This window comes from Scylla paramamosain, chromosome 42, assembly GCF_035594125.1.
Source record: "Scylla paramamosain isolate STU-SP2022 chromosome 42, ASM3559412v1, whole genome shotgun sequence".
Taxonomy (NCBI): Eukaryota; Metazoa; Arthropoda; class Malacostraca; order Decapoda; family Portunidae; genus Scylla; species Scylla paramamosain.
This window is the reverse complement of record NC_087192.1, coordinates 6,635,001-6,640,000: the sequence shown is the minus strand read 5'-3', so window position 1 is coordinate 6,640,000 and position 5,000 is coordinate 6,635,001. Positions and strand designations below refer to the sequence as shown.

General features: G+C 42.0%; 1 long non-coding RNA gene across 2 annotated transcripts in view; it reads right to left on the bottom strand.

Annotated features, from left to right (window-relative positions):
• Positions 1-3,840, bottom strand: part of LOC135093166 (uncharacterized) — a 92,058-nt gene extending 88,218 nt beyond the window's left edge. For both annotated transcript variants that reach the window (XR_010263239.1, XR_010263238.1), the window contains exon 1: positions 2,632-3,840. This is a non-coding gene — a long non-coding RNA (uncharacterized LOC135093166). The remainder of the gene's footprint in view (positions 1-2,631) is intronic.
• Between the last annotated feature and the right edge of the window lie 1,160 nt (positions 3,841-5,000).

The following is a 5,000-nucleotide window of genomic DNA, read 5'->3' as shown; positions in this document are numbered from 1 at the left end:
CTCCTGCACGTTTCACCCGCGAGTCGCAGAAAAAGGCCTGATGGAAAGAATAATCATGTGAGAAGAGGGAAAAAATAATGGAGAATCTTTTAAAAAGAGAAGGTAATTGGGAAAGAAACCTTACACCACCAGAAGGTTTCGAAAAAAAAAAGACTACCACAAAAAAAAACTGTAAACTGTAAACTGCCACATCCTTGCATAATGGTGTTGAATCCTGACATATTGTGTAATGTTGCCATGCCGATTTTTAATGTTAATTGAGTATGAAAAGAACCTAAGTGCCATTAATGAAATACGAGTTATAATAAAATACCCATTCTACCTATACGAGTCAACATATTACAATTCATTCATCGTGCAATGTCTCAAGACACTTATCCAATTGTGATAATCCTTTTCTCTTTATCCTTTAGGGACTGGCACCTCATTGGGATTTTTTCTATATTTTTTTTTGGAGCCCTTGGCCAGAGCTCTTTTCAACCACACACACACACACACACACACACACACACGCACCTCTCTCTCTCTCTCTCTCTCTCTCTCTCTCTCTCTCTCTCTCTCTCTCTCTCTCTCTCTCTCTCTCTCTGTCAATCAATCAGTCAATCCAACAAACACAACAGTCAGTTCAGCAAGGAAGAATGACTGCAAGCAATCACTATGAAACACCACATTAATTTCCTGGCTTCCGAGAACCCTTATGATGCGGATGAACAATAAAGCCGCACTGAGACTGTTGCGTGGAGAACTCATTTCTGATAACTCGTTGCCTCAGGTTGCGTCTGTTTATATCAGTCAGATCTTGCTGCATTTTTGTTCATATTGCTTTTGCGTTAATCACATACTATCATTTACTGTAAAAGTTTTGATGCTGCATAATTTTCTATCCTCTTGGTAACCCTGATTTACTGTTACGTAAAAGACAAAACAGTTTCATAAAGCAATAATGCTGACCCCATAGATTTCAATGACGGTCAACAAGACGGTCCCAGAGATGCAGGAGACAGGACCCGAGGCTGCGTGCAGCATATTTACATTGTTACACTAAGAGCCACACAAACGTCTGTTCGACACAAACGCTAGGCTGTTTTATTTATTTTTGTTTTGCAATCGATCTCAGCGTCTTGCAAAGTGACTTCACGATGGCAGACCTAACAGATAAATTAAATGACTTGTTTTCATAACATGTAAAGCTTTCTTATCATGTATTTCTATATGAACATTACTGGTATAATACGAATACATTATAAAGTATATTGAATAAGATCAGAATATCCGAAAACTTCCGCCGCGTATTCCTCCTCCCATCGCCAGTCATCAGCAGCCCGAGCTCTGGGCGAGTGGCACAGGTTGGCTCACACAGGAACCTGTCGCTGTCGCGTACAGCTTCCTGCCTGGAGCCCATTCAAAAGGTGGGACAGTCACCTTATGTATTACACAGACATTGCCCTTCTCATATATAAGAGTCATTAGGTATACATTAGACACAAAAAAATGAAAAAAAAAATGCTGTATCATACTTTCAGAATTGCTACACTTGCACCTGTGTTTAAAAAAAAAAAAGTTTCTCGCGTTGGAAAGGAAGCACTATCGTTTTCATGAACATCAGTTCTAAAAGATAGACCTCTATCCTCGAATATCCTCAGCCTTCGGTTCCGTGGAACTAATATAGCTGACCGAGCAGTCAGGCCATACAAAAAAATAAAGGACGTTAAGTCAAAGTGACTGTCAAACTTTTCAAATAACTGGGATTATATATATATATATATATATATATATATATATATATATATATATATATATATATATATATATATATATATATATATATAAACGAGATAAATACAAATTCAATGTGACACAGATTGCGTGGAGCGGCAGTGTTCGGAGGGAGTGACATCACAGCCGCGGGTGTGTGGGGAAAGGGGAGAGGTGGATAGACTGAATATTAAATAAAATATCACCAGATATCTAACACTATTGTGCTCTGACTAGTTCTCTTTACTATATTACTGTGTGGTTCATGTTGTAACAATGAAGCGTTTGATGTAATAAAATAAATCACAATTTTACCTCTTAAGCTTTCCGTTGTAATCCTCTACCACTAATCTCACTCTGTCCCAATAATTTTAAAACTACTGCAGTTCTCCAACCGCGATATCCAAGACTTTTTTTTATACTCGCTGGTCTGTAAAAAGCGCCTCATAGTGGAGAGACGTCCAACCTTTCTGCTGCCTCTGGGAGATACGCTCCATTTACACTGGCAGCGCGAGCAAGCCTTGAAATGTGCACACCTGTATCAGGTAACACCGGCAGCTGTATGGCTATTCGACGCATTGGCTTTGCTCTTTATCATCTTTATTACGACCGGTAACATTTTATATGGGCTCAGTTTTATTTCGCTTATAGCACAGGGATTCCAAGACTCCAGATTGAGACATTGGCTGCATTCTTTGCGGATCGATGTATGATTAATAACGTACGCTCTCAGGTGACGAAAATTTATACATTTAAAAACAATGTATTTTTCTTTTACACTCCAGCCCAATTGTCATTAATCATAATAAGCTAATGAAAATATCGCCACTTGATTCGGACTATAAAAATAAAGGCAACAAAATAGGAAGCACTTACCAGTTTATAGTAGCGTGTAGATATCCTTTCTGCACGACGTATTCGATGGGACAGTTAAGAATGGAACAGGCGAAGTCTTAAGCGTGGGAGGGTTTGAGTCTATTAAGCGTTTGAGGGTTAAGCGTGTGATAGCTTGAGCAGAGCCGCCGATGAAGCATATGACTTAATTTGTCATAGTTTCCGTTTCCAGTTGGTTTAAATGTTGTCTGTGGAGTTCGTTTCCTACATAAGGTAAAGGATGATATAACAACGCCTGTCAGGCAATGAATCATCCATGTCAGAGCGGTAGGATGCACCTTCCATGTCAGAGCAGTAGGGTGCACCCTCCTCCAAGAAAAATTTCCTCTGCGCTTGTGCAAGGAGTGACGTACGTGCCAGCAATCACATTCTTATTAACGAACACTAATAAAGCACAAAGAACACCGCTTCATTATCCCAGGGCATAACGACCAGTTTGACAACCACTTTACTGGGAAACACCACTCTGTGCTTGCGTTAGCGTACTGTTATCGCTGGCTTTGGCACCGACATGAATAACAAGTTCTTCATAGGTTGAGGGATGCAAAACACCCGTCAAGAAAAGCGAGCAACGGAAAAAAAATAAACTTTTCCTCTATATACCCTCTTCCCCTCACTTCCCGTCACGCACTGCCACGCCAGGCCAGTGGGCGCCCTCATAACTCCTCACTGCCAGATGTAAGAGTCACTGCGATGAGTTAAACAAACATTTAGTAGCCACCACTGAAATGTACAAACTAATGCTGCACCATTCTCATCTCGTAACTTTTTCGCTGTGTGGAGCAACTCACACCTGCTCAGGATCAAGATGGCAACACAACAGCTCACGAACCCCGGCGTCTTGCTGCCGTCAGTGTTCTGGCACACAGTTATCGTACTGCATTACCCCGCCGCAAATCCCACAAGCACATGTTTATTGTTCGTGGAAGCCATCGATCACTTCGCTAGATAATATAGACATATAAAAAAAAAAAAAGAATGCCATAACTTTTTAATGACGATCATGAAACTAAGTCTATCATGAATGACACTAAGACGATCATGAAACGAGCACTCAAACTCTATGAACGCTCTTGCAAAGTACAATATACGGCAAAACTACTATTGAACGCACGAAAATTATGAAAATATATTGCGAAATAGTGACAAGTTTTGCATCGTCAGAAGAAACGAGATAACAAGCTTGCTGCATCGTCAGCAGGAATGAGACGGGAGGCGCGAAGCGAATGCAAGGCTAAATCTGGCACGAGTTTGTTGTGAGAGGGGGCGGCGGGGATGGTGGTGGAAGTGAGAGTGATGGTAGTAGTAATGGTGGTGGTGGTGGTGGTAGCATTGGGCGTACTGGTGATATTACACAGGCTTCGCAAAAATTGAAAAGCCACGATTTGGTTTTAAAAGTTGAAAAATCCCATCTTTCTCTCTTTACTGAGCATTATAATTGCCTCGCTCACTTATTTTCAGAACGACCGAGCAACCCACTGATCGAGAGAGAGAGAGAGAGAGAGAGAGAGAGAGAGAATGGTGACAATACCGTCCAATGTGTATGAAATTAAATATATAAATGCATGAATAATTCCTTAGGCGATGAGTGTGGCGTATAAGCGGTGATGGTGATGGTGGTGATGACGGCGGTGGTGGTGGTGGTGGCGGTGCCTGCAGATGGAAAAGAAAGGCAGGAAAGGAGGAAAAAAAAGGAAGGGGATGGAGAATGGAAGGGAAAATGAAAGGAAAGGAATGGAAAAGATAAGGAGAGGGTAGAAAAAAGGAGGAAGGGAAGGAAGAGAAGGAAATGGAGAATGGAAGAGGAAATGGAAGGAAAAAAATGGAAAAGAACACGGAGAGGGTGGAAAAAAGGAGGAAGGGGAGGAATGGGTGCTGACTATCTAGAAATCAGTCATGGCCATTGAACACTGCATCGAGGCTTCTGACTCCCAAAGCGAACCACCCCTGAAGGTTCGAACAGAGCGTAGAATAGCAAACCGCAGTCGCACACACACACAGAGAGAGAGAGAGAGAGAGAGAGAGAGAGAATAATCTAAGCCAGAAAGTCACCGTCAAAATTATTCAATCCCTCTCCATGTAAGGATGCGTATTTAACAGAGAGAGAGAGAGAGAGAGAGAGAGAGAGAGAGAGAGAGAGAGAGAGAGAGAGAGAGAGAGAGAGAGATAAAAAGCCGGTATGAGTAAATAAATAAATAAAATGATGGGCCACGTCCCGTACAGGCAGTGGCCAATTTTCCGGACCGTGAATACGAAACCGAAGCGTGTTTTGCGGGTCGGTCATTGCTGCTTCACTCGACCCGCTCCGAATCACCCACCACCAGTCGACCCTTTCCGCCGCGTCCACCGCC